A 19893-nucleotide genomic window follows, 5' to 3' on the forward strand; every position below is an offset into this window, starting at 1 on the left:
TGAGGTCCCCTCACTTCTTCCTAACCTCCACCACATATCTAACCACTGAGGTATTGGTCATGGAGGTCTCCCCCCTCCCATCCGTCATGTAAGAGGTCAAGCAGTCCACGCACCTGGCATCTGTAAAGAAGTCCTAAGAGTGACAAACCGGTTTACTCCTGCGGCACCACGCTGTATGAAAACTGCAGGTGCTGTAATTGAGCTTCCCAGTCCCCACCTTTGGCTTACACAAATGCTTGCAGCATATGCTTTAAGGTGTCATTGAACCTCTCACACAGTCTGTTCCTCTGGGGGTGGCAGAGGGCAGTACAAGTCTCTTAACCCTGCACTTAGCCCAGTGACACTGGAGCAGTTTGCTACATGAACTGTGCCCCCTGACTACTACCACATGGTCTAGACATAATGAGTGACACTGAAGTAATAATAACTAAATAAGATAACACAACCGGTCTTAGAGGCTAACTGTCTGAGATAACCGTAACTTTGCTAAGCTTTGCGGTGACTGCTGCATAATTACACCCATAGGCTGACAAACACTGACGACACTCACTGCACTGCCAGCGTTCTAGTGGCTTGTTGTATCCAGAGAAATCCATCTACTGCACCAGTGCCAACACCACAACCATCATCATCATTATCTAATTGCTAAAACTTGAAATGGGCATCATATTTATATTTTATTTGCAACCATCTTGTTGGTGACTAATTAAGCCAATAAACTAAACAAAAGCTTTTGGTGTGAAGACTATCAATGTTCAGATCTACACTTACTTTTTTTTTTTTTTGAAACTTACATTTTATTGGGTTCTTGCAAAGATATAACAATACATAGTTGACAAGAAAATCCTGTTTACAACAGACGACAGAGAAGCCCAATGCTACATCCAACATGACAGAAATACACAGTAAAATACTTATATATTCTCTTGAAATAGGGTCATTTAGTTTAACCCTTGTTCCAGCTGGTGGAGGTTAGTGGCTCCTCCTTCCCAGGTTTTAAGCCCGCCCCTCCCCACTTCCCTAGTTTGCAAGTTCCTCATTCTGCTGGATATAGACCCACTGTGGTCTTTCTCCCTCCTAGTAGAGGTAAATGAGAATTTTAATCCTAATAGAGGTATATTAGTATTTTATCTGGTAGTGTTAGGACTTGCGAACAGGTGTCTGCCTTGACGTGGCTTGCAAGCTTACAACGCTTTGGCCAAAGGGTTAAACTAAATGACCCTATTTCAAGAGAATATATAAGTATTTTACTGTGTATTTCTGTCATGTTGGATGTAGCATTGGGCTTCTCTGTTGTCTGTTCTATACATATGCCACGCTCAATAGCACTCCATTTTGACACATATATATATATTTTGTGGGGGCTCAGGGGTTTCCAAAAAGAGCTTGCTGGGGTTCTGTGTTTTGTTAAGAAAATCCTGTTGACAGATTTCTGAAATTTTTTGTACACAAAGGGGGCTATGCACTAAGCTCCGTTAAGTCACTTTTAGACCGCAAAGTGCTCTTCGATCGTGATTTCTGGCTCAACCCGATGCACTAAGCAACGCAAACAGGCACTTTGCGGTCTAAAAATGACTTTTTTCAGGGATTTTTTCTAAGTCCAACTTTGCTCGATCGCAACCGTTTGCGTGAAATTCTGCCCGTAAGCGTGATGCACTAAGCAACGCAACCTTAGCAAACGCGAAAGTTGCGTTGATTAGAACACGTCAGGTCAGAGTAGACGCAAAGAAATCTGGACTTAGAAAAAATTCTGGCTTTTTATTTTTTGCATGCGCAAAACCCATGCAGCAGGCCGGCGGGTGACCCCGCGGGGGTCCCGACGGAGTCCGGGGGTCGCGTGGGTGTCCCCGTCTGACCCCACGGGAGTCCGGGGGTCCCCGGCTCACCAAGCGGGGGTCCCCGCGGGAGTGCGGGGGTCCCTGCGGGAGTCCGGGGGTACCCGCGGCCGTCCCGGGGTACCCACGGGCCTGCGGTACCAATGTTGCACCTCCAAAAATAAGAAACAACAATTCTAACTAAATACACCCCCCTAACACATACAGTACAGTAATGGCCAAAATTACTATTATCCAAATATGGATAATAATGCATTTGGCCATTTTAAATACATATAACATTCAATAAATACAGTCAAAACATATTACACTTACCTTTTACAGGCACCCACGATGAAGGCCGTCTTCATCCTCATCTTCATTCTGCCCATGCCCCTACGGTGCTGCAAAACATGCACAACAATTACAATAGCCAATGTAATGTCCCCTAACCCCTTAATCACCATAGCGGTTATAAACCGCTACAGTCAATAAGGGGTTAACCCACCCTCACCCACCACTCGGGAGGCCTACATACCCTCCCACACTAACCCCCCACCCCGTGAGGCCTAACCACCCTCACCCACTACCCACAAGGGAGGCCTACCCACATACCCTTGGGGCCAATACCCCCTCCCCCCACCCCCAGTACCCACAATAAAAACAATACACTGCCCCACAATAAACATCATTCTATTTATTAAATACTTAACCCACCCCCTGTGCCCCCCCATAAATACATGATTTATCCTTTTACATACAGGGTTCATACCCCAGCCCCACGCGAGTCCCCGGCGGGCTGGCGGGTCACCTGACAGACCTACAGGGTACCAGCAACTTGTTTCACACAGGTTCTGGAGGCCTGTTGGTGGGTTCCGCCAAGCACCATGGCCCCCAGGTGGTCTACCTGGGAAACCGTGGGCCACAATTGGGTCCCCAGAGTAGGCCCGCGGATGTCTGGGAGCCCAAGGTCAGACCCACAGGTGACAATAATAAACGAATAGGTGATTAGTGCGCAGCTAATAATTAGTGAAGCAAATTAAACAGTGTACAGTGCACAGTGATATGATCAAATTAATCAACCTTGAATGTGGGAAGATCACTAATAATGCATCTGCAGCCCTTCTTGGGGGTGTCTATGTTCCCTGAAGAAGTAACCACGAGTTACGAAACGCATTGGAGGGTGTCATTGCTCATTTTCCAGTACCCTCATGTTGGAGTAAACACTCTGTCTAAGTGTTCCCCTGATTCCCGCAAGACTCAGTGCAGTAATCAGTTTCCCAAGAAGCGGCGTGTATCCTTCATTGCACCGCACGTAGTGAGCCCCTGCAGGCACCTCGTAAGAGCGTGTGACCGGACTGTGACGTTACTATCGGGCGCTCCAGAGAGGAGAAGCGGCACGTGTCAAACGTGCTTGTGCGCGGATTCCAGTGGAGGCTGCTACACGCCAATGTGGATCTAGGTTCCAGGACCATCTGGTAACAAAGACTGATGCCTGCCTCGTCTTGAGAGAGAGGGAGACGGCTTCTACAACCACCAGCTTGACGTAGATGACTACTGATCCCCTGCACCCTACAACCGAGTGAGGAGTGCCGCTTGCAGCTGTCTACTGGTGTGGTATACCCAATTACCAACTGCACATTTTTACTATATTGATGTACGCAGAACTTATATCTTTTTATGAGTAAAATTGACTTTAAACTTTACTTCACTATGTGCGTTGTGCGCCTTGTTTTTCTGTCTTTTCCAGACCCACAGGTGTCTGTGGGGCCTCGGGTGGTTCTCACGGGGGTCTGGGGAACTCACGAGTGCTCACTACGAGTCCGCGGTGCACCCACGGATGTGGGACCATCGGTTCATCCCCGCACCTACGGGTCCGCAATGCCCCCACGGATGTGGGACCACTGGTTCTTCCCCACAGACTACAGGTCCGCGGTGCCCCCACAGATGTGGGACCACCGCTTCATCCCCGCAGGTTTCACCCGTGGAACCACCAGCCTGATACCCGTGAGATACCCCAGGAGACTGCAAGTGGTCTCCAGAGGTCTCACGCAGAACCAAGGAACCAACCCTGAAGGTAAAATAAATAAACCGGACCTATACATACATCCCCCCCCCAACACCTACAGTACAATAATGTGCCAAATAACTATTATCCAGATATGAATAATAGATTATTTGCCCCTTATTAAACACAAAAAACATGCATAAATCAAAACATGCATTTTTAATCTTAAAATCACCACAGTGCATGTTAAAATAAATCCAGCAGCCATTGCAAATATATAAAAAAACAAACTGCAGCTATACAAATGTCTATGAAATGTCACACAATTGCATTGAGTGTGTACATGATGCAATTAATCTGTGCATCATATAACACTATGCAAAATATATGTAACAATAAAATACACTATGAACAATGTCCCCTAACCACCAATGCCATCCTGAAAATCAATTAGAAACTAACAAACATCAATACAATTAGCATCAATTAATTAATCCATTTCCTTAAACAATTAAAATACAATACAAATCAATTATACAATTCCCAATTCAATTGCTAAAGCCAAACCATTGCCAAAACAATTCTAATTTAAAGTAACCACCATCATTCTAATCTAAGTACCATAAAGAAGCCATTAGCTAAATACAAATTACATTATTCACAACAATGACAAAATAAAGATGCTAAATACATTATCCATACATGAAAAGAACCTAAACATGAGCAAAACAATCAATTATTATCCCTGTATGTCTATCCATACAGATAGATAAACATAACATACAGGGGCAATAATACAGCATAAAATACAAAGCATTTACATACAAAATTCACATACAATACACCCATTCAGTGTCCGTGAATGTATTATATACATAGATACATTAACGGGCATTAAATGGGCGTGAAAAAATAAAAGACACGAATGAAAAATCATAAAAACCTGTAAAAGTAAAAATAATAAACTTTTCTTTTGTTTACTCACCATTAGATGTCCACTCTCCGAAATCCAAGTGACCCGGAAGCACAGGAACCAATCCACAGGTAAGCCATAAAATAAAAAACCATAACAAATCCACGTTTGTGTCTTCTTTCTTCTTTGGGGTCTTCTGGGGTCTTCTTCCATCTTCTTCCATCTTCTTCCATAGTTCGGTAAAGCCCCGTGGGGGCTGCGTGTGCCAGACCCATTTAAGCATGACTTCCTGGTACCTATTCTCGCTAAACGGCCGAATTGGTGGCCATGGTTTGAATGCCATTGGCCTTTACCCATTGCTAAAGCCCTGTGGTGGCTGTGAGTGTCAAGTGGACAGGGCTCATATAAGCGTGACTTACTTAATGCCCATTCTCGCTAAACAGCCAGATTGGTGGGTGTTGCTGGCAGGGCCACTGACAGGGGGTAAATGCCAGGACAAGTGGCTTTGAGGGACCAGGAAGTAGGGCGCTGCCAGAGGCTGAGCATAACTGCTGCATCCTGTTGATGTGCCATTAGTTATATATTAGTTTATTTATATTTAGAAATAACAAACTGTGTGTGGTTCTTTTAAAAATGTAGTCACTTGTGATCACATTTAATTATTTGGTTAATATCAGAAGGAAAAAAAAATCAGTGTTCGGGCTGCGTGAATGAACTATTCATATCATATCACTCTGTAGCATTGAATGATTTAAGATTTAATAAGGTTTAGTATAATATATCTAAAGAGAGTATATTTTATAATTAGACAAGAAAAAAGGGGGGATGGGGGAGCACCGGTGGAAGGCTGGTATAAAACCTAAATTGGTTGTGTAATGTTATATGACAATAAGAAGGGTTTTGTGGGTGTAAAATAATTGTTAACACTCACACGGCCTTGTGCGAATGCTGTCGCATCAATGTATCTTTAAGACTCCCTTTTCTTTCTTCTTTTTTCTTCTTCCTTCTTTCGTCTCCTTTCTGTCTTCTGGATTTTTCCTCAAAAATGTGTTCTCAGAAATGACAAAGTAGTGAGACTACTTATGGACAGTATCACTGTAGAATTCTTAAAAGAACCACACGCCATTTGTTATTTCTCTAGGTAGAAATAATGATTTGCTTTAAGGATGTACAGTATGACCAACTAAAAGAAAGAGTTTAGTAAAATCTGCAATTCTAATGGGAGTAATTAGGGTGATATGTCCTCTTTTTTATTCTGAGAGAAACTACTGTATTACTGTCTTTAGACCCTCATACGAGCAAAAACGGTTAAGATCTTATAGACTTAGTTGACTGCTCCAAAGGCCAGATTCCTCGTATTGGTAACTGTCCAGGGCCAGAACAGTGCAGAGGGGAGCGAATATGTTCTTGTGTTTAAAGAATGCAAAGGTTATCTGAAAGAAGTGTTGGAAAGGTAATTATCTCTAGATTGCTACAAAAGAAGGCACCTTTTTGCCAAAACACAATCATTAGAAGTTTATTTTATGTTATTAAGGTTCAGAATCAGGACAGTATAGGTGCTTGTTTATTTCTGTAAGTGAACCGACTCTGTCAGGTTTTCAAACAGCAGAAAATTTGTCTTTCACTGCAACACACTTTTCCAGCCCAGAACAAGTTTGTTAATTAAGATTAGAGATGTATGTAGCGTAACAGCCACAGCTCAGTGCTTCTGAGTAAAATTGATTGTAGGTCTCATGTTTAGAAAGTATCCAATATATTCTTAAATGTCACTGTCGCCGATCGTGTAAGCTATAAAGTTGCACATACTGTATACTGTAACAGTGTATACAATTCTTAGTGCAAATATCATTGAAATGCATTCCTGTGGTATAAGTGGTAGTGAGTAATGTCTGTCTGTATTGTGCCTGATTGCTCAGACACCTATGCGAGTACATATGAAAATGTACAGGAATCACCTACTGAGGGTATGGGAAAAAAACAACTCCTGGTAGATGACGATTGCTCGGCGTCTCCAGGGCTGGAAAACCCACCTTCAGATAATGGGCGCATGTAAGAATTAGTTATTCACTGTAGACAATGAAGAAATTAGGTTTAAAGTCACTCGCATAGTTTTAATCTACCAGGAACTCCACGAGTGTGCTCCCCGCATGTAGAGATACATTTATGGTAGAGCAATGCACAGCAAACAGGGAAAATGCCAGACTGTGCGCATAAAAAAAGATTTTATTCAGCCAATGCTGTGAAGTAAAAAACAGACATGGTTCCTCTAACGCGTTTCGCACCCGCAACGGTGCTTTTGAAAATAACATCTGTTCCTCCTCCACCAGAAGTGACATGCAAGCTAAGGCCGGGCTTATAGTGCCAGCGACGGCGACACGACCGATGACGTCACCCGTTGCGAAAGTTCTATTTTAAGTTTAGGCGACGTCGCTGGTTACAAGGCCAGTGACGTCAGAATAGGGGGAGGGCAGAGGCACGGAGAAGCTCCTGATTGGCCGCAAGGGGAGACCGTCACCAAAAAAATCAAATAACATTGACTACCAGATTTTTGGTAGCACTGTCGCTCCGTCGCTTTGTCACCGTCGCGTGCACTACAAGCGCACGCGACTGCAACAATGCATTTGTTTTGATGCGACGGTCACGTCGCCGGCACTGTAAGCGCAGCCTAAGAAATTCGGTAACAGCTGATGTAGCAGCACTGTCAGCTCCACAAGGGAATCCTAATAATACACATACACTGTGACAAACGCTTACTACGGGGCTCCGCCGTCTGTCCAGGACTGTTAGAACACGGTCTTTTAGGGTAGGTTAAATGACGAGGCATAACGTGCTGTTCCTTTAAACAGGCTACTGCCAGGTTTATTCAGTCCCAGGCACTGAGACTACCACACTGCATACAAAAGAAACACAAGCAAAACAACTGAAGAAGTCTGTTCCAGTGGGAGACTGTCTCTGGATCTCCTGGAGCCCACTGGAACTGAAAGGGGCTGTCACCAGGAAAAGGAACATCAAGATCATCAAAAGCCTGCCCAGGTCCCCCACTACATCATGGAACACTCAGCTCTCCTAGACCCTCACAGATATGCCAGCACTACGACAGCACTAGCCATAGCAGTATCTTCCAGAGGTGGGGGGGGGGGGTGCGTCATGTGCTACATGTATAAGAAATATAGCTACACATTAGTTTAAAGTGTCCAGTTTTTGAAGGAAGTGACTAAGGGCCTCATGCAGTAAGCGCCGATAAGGCTTTTATTGGCATTTTCTCGCCAAAATTGCATTTGCGATTCAGTAAGCGCCGATAAGTGGCCAAAATCGGCATTTAGTCTTCCCAATAAAATTTTATCGGCAGGCGGCTGCCGATAACCCACTTATCGGCACTTTTCCCCACTTTTTGAAATCGGCTGTATTCTAGTAGCCCCGATCAGCTTATCGGTGCTGATCGGCACTCTAAAATTGAGATTTCTACGGCAATTTGTCCCGCCAACTAAAGTTGGCAAGTTGGAGGGGAGAAGGATCGGCAAGGGTGCCGGGACGGCACTTTGAAAAAACAGCTCATCTCTACATCAATGGAGTCAATGGAGCGGGGACTTATAACTTTATAGGAGTGTTTCCGTTCTATTGCTCCTAATAAAAATGTGCTTGGCATTACAGTGTCGATGTGATTCACTTCATCGTGTCACCGCTTACGTTTATTATTGGCAGAACATTGTACTTGTCTATGTTATGATGTTTTGCGTGTCACTTTAGTCTTAATGTTATGATGTGTCAAGGGAAACTCCTATAGTAAACTCTTAAAGGAATAGGTCACATAATATGAAACATGTTACTTAAGTGTGCTTCAATTTATTATATGATGTAATAGATTTCACACATCTAACAGATCCAGCGTATAGTAATGTTGGTATACATTATAGAATGCTTTGAATGTGTAACGCATGATCAAAAGTAAATGTAGCTGTTTTTTTTCATGTTTACACGTAGTTTGTGACCTCCCTCTTTTTATGACGTCCGCAATTGGACACTCAATAACATTGCATGTTTACATTGTACACGGTGCATTATAATCAGTTCATGCTAAGTTATACACAGATCTATAATAGTTACTCATTTTTAGACGATTGAAACATAATCAATAGCAAGTATCCTGATGGCATTAAATTATGCATATGCACTTTATAATTACTTCATGTGAACATGTGACAATAACATGCTAAATTAGACATGTTGCAACGTAGTTTTTCAACGTCAATGTCATGGTTGTATCCTAATGAGATGACTGAGTGTTGCGTTCATAAGTGGTACATGCATTACACATTCCATATATACTTGCGAATAAATTGTTGTACAAAGCTTAACGTAACATCATATTCAAATATCATGATTGCCTGGTGAACACACATAAATAATCCGTATAATTCGTACTGTATACCCGTTTGGAGTTCACAACTTGGATATGTTTATTTAATACCTTGCACTTCATCAAGTCACGTGACATCATCACATAGGTATTTAAAGGAGGGCAATTACCTGCGCATTGACAGCTACAGACCTGAAGATGATACGATTGTTCATGAGACGGAGGAAGATTCTATTGGAGGAGAGGATAGCTGAGGGACAGGATGTCACAGGGCAAGGAAGGGACAGGGACAGGGACGCGAAGTGGAGAGGGAGAGGGCAAGGAGATGAAAGGAGAAGAGAGAGGAGAGAAGTTGTGCCTCGTCCACGTTTGTACAGGGAGAGAACCATGTTAGATGGGATGAGTGAGGAGGAGATCATAAGTCGGTATTGTTTGAGTTCAACAGCAATCTTATCTCTTTATGAAGAGATATGGGTAGATTTAGATTTTGTGACAGCCAGAGGTCGTGCAGTCCCTGGGCTTGTTAAAATGCTGTACTCATTACATTATCTTGCTTCCGCGTCATTCCAGACAACTGTGGGCATAGTGGGAGGGGTCTCGCAATCTACATTCTCGCGAGCCTTTACCCAGTTTCTATGTGCACTGAATAGATGCGCTAGGAATTATATTCATTTTCCTACAGAGCACACAGAGTGGCTGGAAGTGAGGAATGGCTTTTATACCATAGCCGGGATACCATGTGTGATGGGTGCAATAGATTGCACCCATGTTGCCTTGATCCCGCCTAGTCAAAGTGAGCATGCTTACCGCAATCGTAAGTACTACCATTCCCTGAATGTACAGGTGGTATGCGATGCCACGATGAAGATTATGCATGTGGTAGCCAAATTCCCTGGTTCCAGCCACGATTCCTCTATCCTGAGAAACTCATCAGTGTTCCATGCTTTTGAACAAGGCTATTTTGGACCTGGTTGGCTGGTAGGTGAGTACATATTATGATGTGTTCACAAACAACTCTTGTTTTTCTATGAAATGTTGTATGTAATAATGTTTACACAAATTGTTTCATATTTGTGCAAGATGGATTATAGGTGACACAGGATACGGAATTAGAATGTGGCTGTTGACCCCAGTGCCAAACCCTCAATCTGAAGCAGAGGAGAGGTATAATGTTGCACATATATCTACAAGATCTGTCATCGAGAGGACATTTGACTGCTTAAAACAAGATTCCGGTGTTTAGATCGAACTGGTGGGGCACTTCAATATAAACCTGCTAAAGTGTCAGATATTGTAATTGCTTGTTGCATTTTGCACAATCTGGCACTCCGCCATAATTTAGAAACCGACATACGTCAGGGCTTGGAGGAGGAGCATCCCGTACATTTAGCAGCTGACACTGAGCAAACAGCCGGTGGTGTGGAGACACGTCGTAATGTGATTAACACATATTTTTCATGTAAGCAACTACCTATATGTTCATAGTACTACATAGATGTATTAATTCATTGTAATGATAAATACATGTGTCCAAATACCATTTACTTAGGAAACAGATGAATATGGTTCTCCAAACTTTCTGTTCTCTGCTGTGTGGACAAATGCATGTGGCACCGGTATGTCATTCATCACAGGTTGTATTATACTTCTTACCACTAAAACATTTTGTGTGTACGTGAGGGAATAATGTGAACAAAATCTATCTTTTCTGTACATGCTATTTTTGGTTATGCATAAACAATAAACCTAGTACAGTGGCGACACACTTTATTCTCACTTGGCTAGTCCCGCGAATTCGGGTATACCCGGGTGTATTCAGGTTTGTGATCGTTCTCTGCCAGAGTGCATTGCGTTATTTTCCCGGCAGGGATTTAAGCATTTTATTCCGGCTGGCTGCAATACTGCAATGCCGTGTAAAAACACATGGGGGTGCTTGCGAGCTGTTCTCTTTGAAGCCGTCCCCTATAATGAATTGTAATGCAGTATATATACTGTATATATATATATACTGTATAACAACAACCCCTATAACCCCTAACATACAGTACTGTACACATACAGTACTGTATATGCACATACATAAATGATACTATGGGCCGGCGGGGGGGCGAGATGTGTTTGCAACAGAGAGAGATCCGCTGCTCTCTCTCTGCGCAAACATCGGCACATTAAAAATTATTTTAAATACATTTTTATTTATAGTGTAGATGTGCAGGGGGTCTCCGGAGCTGAACCGCACTGGTTTCAGGTCTGGGGACCCCCTGCTCCCCGAGATACAGCCCCCTTTATGAGGTGCCGGTATCCCTCTGCTTGGTTTAAAGGGCCCGATCACGTGATCGCGGCCTGTAAACCAAGCAGAGCAGAGGGATACCGGCATCCCCTAAAGGGGCCTGTATCTCGGGGAGCAGGGGGTCCCCGGACCTGAAACCAACGCTGTTCAGCTCCGGAGACCCTCTGCACATGTACAGTATAAATAAAACACATATATAAATAAACACTCGTTCTTTACCTTAGCGGCTATGCGCTATGGTAAAGAAGCAGCATTTCTGTATTTTTAATAATATTGTACAGTGAGCAGGGGGTTCCCTGAGCCAGAAATCTAAACTCAGGGGGCCCCCTGCTCCTGCTCAATATTATTAAAAATACAGAAATGCTGCTTCATTACCATAGCGGATAGCCGCTAAGGCAATGAAGGGGTTAATTCACCGTGCCCGCTTTATTGTGGGTAGCGGGGGTGGGTGAAGGGGGTATTTGGCCCTTGGTGTGAGTTTAGGGCTTGCGGGGGGGTTGCGGGTGCACTTAACCCCTTCACAGCCGTAGCAGTTAATACCGCTACGGTCATGAAGGGGTTAAGCCCTCCCGCTACCCCCCGCAAGCCCTAAACAGCCACCGTTGGGGCTAATACCCCCTTCACCCACCCCCGCTACCCACAATAAAAAATAACTCACACACAGCAGCCGCCAAAAAATAAATAAATAAATCGAAATAAATAAATGACAATAAATACATTTGAAATACATTTTTATTGATAGTGTAGATGTGCAGGGGGTCTCCTGAGCTGAACCGCATTGGTTTCAGGTCTGGGGACCCCCTGCTCCCCGAGATACAGCCCCCTTTATGAGGTGCCGGTATCCCTCTGCTTGGTTTAAAGGGCCCGATCACGTGATCGCGGCCTGTAAACCAAGCAGAGGGATACCGGCACCCCCTAAAGGGGCCTGTATCTCGGGGAGCAGGGGGTCCCCAGACCTAAAACCACAGCGGTTCAGCTCCGGAGACCCTCTGCACATCTACACTATCAATAAAAATGTATTTTAAATGTATTTATTTATTTTCATTTATTTATTTATTTATTTAGATTTATTTATTAATTGTGCTGCTGTTGCAAGTCCTAAACTCACACCAAGGGCCAAACACCCCCCTCACCCCCGCTACCCACCAATAAAAAAAATTCACGCACAGCAGCCCCACAATTAATAAATAAATCTAAATAAATAAATAAATACATGAAGAGAAATAAATATATACTGTATATATATACTGTATATATACAGTATATATATAATAACAATCCCTATACATATACAGTATATACTGTGTATATATATACTGTATACATACATATATACATATATATATATATATATATATATATATATTATATATATATATATATATATATATATATATACAGTATATATACACAGTATATACACACACATGATGAACCAATATACAAATACATGTAGAATGGTTATCAAAATCATACTGTCCTACAAATAACGCTTCTCTATACAGACAATAATAATAATCCATTTAATAATGCTAACTGATTTTACAATATAAAACATAACATTCCAATCCACACAGTACATTGCATTTACATTGTATAAATGATGCATAAAATCTATGCACCATATACATTCTGCAAATGAATGTTAACAATATAATTGCAAGCTACTGTACCAGTAAATACAAACACTTCCAAACAAGTCAACTATTTTAACCAATCAAGTAAACAAAAATCAATATATACTGTAAGTACCAACCAGAAAACACAATTTAAAACCAAAGCTAACCCTTACAATACCAAGGATTACATCTATCTAATTGTAAAAAACATTATACATTATACACACATTGAAGCATTGCAATAAACAACATACAGTACAGTACATCCCCTGTATCTCCCTGCCTTTAGTGTAATCTGTTTAAAGCCCCCTCCCCCCTAATGTTTCTGTTAAACAGATTACACTGAAGGCAGAGAGATTTAAAGCCCCCTCCCCCCTAATGTTTCTGTTAAAAAGATTACACTGAAGGCAGAGAGATTTAAAGACCCTCCCCCCTAATGTTTCTGTTAAACAGATTACACTGAAGGCAGAGAGATTTAACAGAAACATACATTATGGGGGAGGGGGCTTTAAACAGATTACACTGAAGGCAGAGAGATGTTTCTGTTAAATCTCCCTCCCTGCATTGCTGTGAGTGCAGTGTATGTAAATGTGGGGAGGGGGGGGGACCCAATGTGCATACTGTGAGGTCTAACCACCCTCACCCCCTACCCACATACCGTCACCCCCCCCCATACCGTCCGCTTCTGCAAAACAGACACAAAAATTAAAACATACAAAGTAATGTCCCCTAACCCCTTAATCACCATAGCGGATATTAACCGCTACAGTCATTAAGGGGTTAACCCACCCTCACCCACCACTCGGGATGCCTACATACCCTCCCACACTAACCCCCCCCGTGAAGCCTAACCACCCAGTCAGTAACCACAAGGGAGGCCTACCCACATACCGTTGGGGAAACACCCCACCCCCAGTACCCACAATAAAAACAGTACAATGACCCACAATAAACAGCATTATATTTATTAAATACATTACCCACCCCCTGTACCCCCCCATAAATACAATATTTATCCTTTTACATACAGGGTTCATAACGCAGCCCCACGCTAGTCCCCGGTGCGCTGGCAGGGCACCTGGACAGACCTACAGTTCCAGCAGCCCTTTTTACACAGGTTCTGGAGGCCTGCTGGTGGATCCTGCCAGCACCATGGCCCCCAGGTGGTCTCCTTGGGTCACCGTGGGCCACAATTGTGTCCCCACGGTAGGCCCAAGGATGCCTGGGAGCCCCGGGTAAAACCCACAGGTGTCTGCGGGGCCTCGGGTGGTTCCCTCAGGGGTCTGGGGAACTCACGGGTGCTCACTACGGGTCGGCGGTGCCCCCACAGAAGTGGGACCACACATCGTCATCCCCGCAGACTACGGGTCCGCGGTGCCCCCACAGAAGTGGGACCACACATCATCATCCCCGCATGTGTCACCCATGGAACCACCAGCCTGATACCCTTGGGATACCCGAGAATACCCGGAGGTGGTCTCCAGAGATCCCACGCAGAACCACGGAATCAACCCTGAATGTAAAAAAAATAAACCTGGCCTATACATTCAATACATACACCCTCCCCCCCAACACCTACAGTACAATAATGTGCAAAATAACTATTATCCAGATATGGATAATAGATTAATTGCCCATTATTAAAAACATTAACAAGCATATACAAATAAATAAAGTACTACTGACCTCATCAATACGAAGTGTCCGTCGCCAGCGCCTTCCTTCCTTCTCTTGCCCACGAAAGACATAGCCAATACCAAGCCAATACATTGCAAGTACATTCAGATATCAATTAACCCCTTAAACACCTTATCGGATAATAACCGCAAAGGTAATTAAGGGGTTAAGCCACACAGGCCCGATACCCACCCTTCACCCATGAATTTGTACTGTGGCTTCATCATGCAACTATATATATACTGTATATATATACAGAGAGACAGAGAGAAAGAGAGAGAGAGAGAGAGAGAGAGAGAGAGAGATATATACAGTATATATATATATATACACACACACGTTATATACACACCCATGATAAACCAATATACAGTACAAATAAATGTAGAAGGGTTATCAAAAGCATACTGCCCTACAACCAAACACTTCTCCATACAGACACTACATTAAAATCAATTTCCTTTAAAAATCCTAACTGATCTCACAATCTACAGTATATCATCACAAACCAATGAAAAACCTCACATTCCAATATATATGATGCATAAAATCTATGCACCATATACATTCTGCAAATGAATCAACCAAGTAAACAAAAAGCAAAAGCCAATACATTGCAATTACATTCAGATATCAATTAACCCCTTAAACACCTTATCAGATAATAACCGCAAAGGTGATTAAGGGGTTAAGCCACACAGGCCCGATACCCACCCTTCACCCATGAATTTGTACTGTGGCTTCATCATGCAACTATATATATATATACTGTATATATATATATATACTGTATATATATATACAGATATATATATATATATATATATATATATATATATATATATATACAGTATATATATACAGTATATATATATATATATATATATATATATATATATATATATACACAGTATATATATATACACACGATGAACCAATATACAAATAAATGTAGAAGGGTTATCAAAAGCACTGTCCTACAACCAAACACTTCTCCATACATACACACTAAATTAAAATCAATTTCCTTTAATATTCATAACTGATCTCTCAATCTAAATCATCACTAAACCTCTGAAAAGCCATTTAAACAACTTACATTCCAATATAAATGATGCCTAAATATCTATGCACCATATACATTCTGCAAATTAATCAACCAAGTAAACAAAAATCAATTAGCAATCATTATTTACATCCCTAAACAATTCACACTAGATCCCGAACAATAAAACCATTAACAAATTCATGCCTAGAGCAGAACAATTAAGCCTTCGAAAAAATATAAGTACCGACAAAAATACAACCTTTACAACCAAGCCTATCCCTGACCTTCCTCAAACACACAATACAATACCAAGGAATACATCTATCTAATTTTAAAATACTTTAAACTCACAATAAAGCATAGCAGCATACACAAAATAATTTAAAACACATCTAATCCAGCTTTTAAAACAACATCATTTCTCACCCTGTACTGTATGTATATATCTCTCTAGACATATATACATACATACATACAGTGGCAAGAAATGATATACCACAACAACAAAAAAATATACATGTTAAAAAACCTTTTGAAAAAATTAACAAGTTAAATAAAATACATTCCTTTACTGTAGTTCACTTACCATTACTTGCCCCCACCGACTCCCGTTGCGCAGCTTACTCACGAACCAATCCACGATCAGGAACCCATAAAATAAAAAACCATAAAATAATAAACATTAAACTAAAAATCCAAATCAATCCACGGGTCTTCTATCTGTAATCCATCTTCATCTGTATTCTTCTTTCTTCTATCTCCTTCCAGCGGGGCGGGGCGGGGTCTTCTCCCCGTCTGCGGCCACGCCCTGGTCTTCTTTCTTGCCCGGAGGTCCTTCCTCCGCGGCGTCTGGCTTCAAAATGAGACGACATAGGCTTTTAAAGGCCTATGATGTCACATTTTGCGTCATGGTTCCCACGGTCCTGATTGGGCCGTGAAAACCATGTGTTTTGGCCGACAAAAAAAAAATGATGACGTCACTTAAAGGGAATGAAAGCACAGCCAATCAGAATGGCTTTGCTTCAATTGCCTTTAAGATGACGTCATGAAAAGGCACATGGCCGCCCTCACATGGTATGGTAGCCAATCAGAGCGTGGGAACTTTATCCCTACTCTGATTGGCTCTGGTATACCATGTGTCAGGGGCTTGGGGGAGAAAGGATGTGACGTCAATGAAAACCTGTCACGTGGTACGGTAGCCAATCAGAGTAGGGATGGAGTTCCCACGCTCTGATTGGCTACCGTACCACGTGACAGGTTTTCATTGACGTCACATCCTTTCTCCCCCAAGCCCCTGACACATGGTATACCAGAGCCAATCAGAGTAGGGATAAAGTTCCCACGCTCTGATTGGCTACCATACCATGTGAGGGCGGCCATGTGCCTTTTCATGACGTCATCTTAAAGGCAATTGAAGCAAAGCCATTCTGATTGGCTGTGCTTTCATTCCCTTTAAGTGACGTCATCATTTTTTTTTTGTCGGCCAAAACACATGGTTTTCACGGCCCAATCAGGACCGTGGGAACCATGACGCAAAATGTGACATCATAGGCCTTTAAAAGCCTATGTAGTCTCATTTTGAAGCCAGACGCCGCGGAGGAAGGACCTCCGGGCAAGAAAGAAGACCAGGGCGTGGCCGCAGACGGGGAGAAGACCCCGCCCCGCCCCGCTGGAAGGAGATAGAAGAAAGAAGAATACAGATGAAGATGGATTACAGATAGAAGACCCGTGGATTGATTTGGATTTTTAGTTTAATGTTTATTATTTTATGGTTTTTTATTTTATGGGTTCCTGATCGTGGATTGGTTCGTGAGTAAGCTGCGCAACGGGAGTCGGTGGGGGCAAGTAATGGTAAGTGAACTACAGTAAAGGAATGTATTTTATTTAACTTGTTAATTTTTTCAAAAGGTTTTTTAACATGTATATTTTTTTGTTGTTGTGGTATATCATTTCTTGCCAATGTATGTATGTATATATGTCTAGAGAGATATATACATACAGTACAGGGTGAGAAATGATGTTGTTTTAAAAGCTGGATTAGATGTGTTTTAAATTATTTTGTGTATGCTGCTATGCTTTATTGTGAGTTTAAAGTATTTTAAAATTAGATAGATGTATTCCTTGGTATTGTATTGTGTGTTTGAGGAAGGTCAGGGATAGGCTTGGTTGTAAAGGTTGTATTTTTGTCGGTACTTATATTTTTTCAAAGGCTTAATTGTTCTGCTCTAGGTGTGAATTTGTTAATGGTTTTATTGTTCGGGATCTAGTGTGAATTGTTTAGGGATGTAAATAATGATTGCTAATTGATTTTTGTTTACTTGGTTGATTAATTTGCAGAATGTATATGGTGCATAGATATTTAGGCATCATTTATATTGGAATGTAAGTTGTTTAAATGGCTTTTCAGAGGTTTAGTGATGATTTAGATTGAGAGATCAGTTATGAATATTAAAGGAAATTGATTTTAATTTAGTGTGTATGTATGGAGAAGTGTTTGGTTGTAGGACAGTGCTTTTGATAACCCTTCTACATTTATTTGTATATTGGTTCATCGTGTGTATATATATATACTGTGTATATATATATATATATATATATATATATATATATATATATATATATATATATATCTATCTGTATATATATATACAGTATATATATATATATACAGTATATATATATATAGTTGCATGATGAAGCCACAGTACAAATTCATGGGTGAAGGGTGGGTATCGGGCCTGTGTGGCTTAACCCCTTAATCACCTTTGCGGTTATTATCTGATAAGGTGTTTAAGGGGTTCATTGATATCTGAATGTATGTGCAATGTATTGGCTTTTGATTTTTGTTTACTTGGTTGATTTATTTGCAGAATGTATATGGTGCATAGATTTTATGCATCATATATATTGGAATGTGAGGTTTTTCATTGGTTTGTGATGATATACTGTAGATTGTGAGATCAGTTAGGATTTTTAAAGGAAATTGATTTTAATGTAGTGTCTGTACGGAGAAGTGTTTGTTTGTAGGGCAGTATGCTTTTGATAACCCTTCTACATTTATTTGTACTGTATATTGGTTTATCATGGGTGTGTATATAACGTGTATATATATACTGTATATCTCTCTCTCTCTCTTTCTCACTGTCTCTCTGTATATATATATATACAGTATATATATATAGTTGCATGATGAAGCCACAGTACAAATTCATGGGTGAAGGGTGGGTATCGGGCCTGTGTGGCTTAACCCCTTAATTACCTTTGCGGTTATTATCCGGTGTTTAAGGGGTTAATTGATATCTGAATGTACTTGCAATGTATTGGCTTGGTATTGGCTATGTCTTGTGTGGGCAAGAGAAGGAAGGAAGGCGCTGGCGACGGACACTTCGTATTGATGAGGTCAGTAGTACTTTATTTATTTGTATATGCTAGTTAATGTTTTTAATAATGGGCAATTAATCTATTATCCATATCTGGATAATAGTTATTTTGCACATTATTGTACTGTAGGTGTTGGGGGGGAGGGTGTATGTATTGAATGTATAGGCCAGGTTTATTTTTTTTACATTCAGGGTTGATTCCGTGGTTCTGCGTGGGATCTCTGGAGACCACCTCCGGGTATTCTCGGGTATCCCAAGGGTATCAGGCTGGTGGTTCCACGGGTGACACATGCGGGGATGATGATGTGTGGTCCCACTTCTGTGGGGGCACCGCGGACCCGTAGTCTGCGGGGATGACGATGTGTGGTCCCACTTCTGTGGGGGCACCGCCGACCCGTAGGTGCGGGGATGATGATGTGTGGTCCCACTTCTGTGGGGGCACCGCGGACCCGTAGTGAGCACCCGTGAGTTCCCCAGACCCCCGAGGGAACCACCCGAGGCCCCGCAGACACCTGTGGGTTTGACCCGGGGCTCCCAGACATCCTTGGGCCTACCGTGGGGACCCAATTGTGGCCCACGGTGACCCAAGGAGACCACCTGGGGGCCATGGTGCTGGCAGGATCAACCAGCAGGCCTCCAGAACCTGTGTAAAAAGGGCTGCTGGTAAACTGTAGGTCTGTCCAGGTGCCCTGCCAGCCCACCGGGGACTAGCGTGGGGCTGCGTTATGAACCCTGTATGTAAAAGGATAAATCTTGTATTTATGGGGGGGGGGGAGCACAGGGGGTG

Source organism: Ascaphus truei, chromosome 2, assembly GCF_040206685.1.
Source record: "Ascaphus truei isolate aAscTru1 chromosome 2, aAscTru1.hap1, whole genome shotgun sequence".
Classification (NCBI taxonomy): domain Eukaryota; kingdom Metazoa; phylum Chordata; class Amphibia; order Anura; family Ascaphidae; genus Ascaphus; species Ascaphus truei.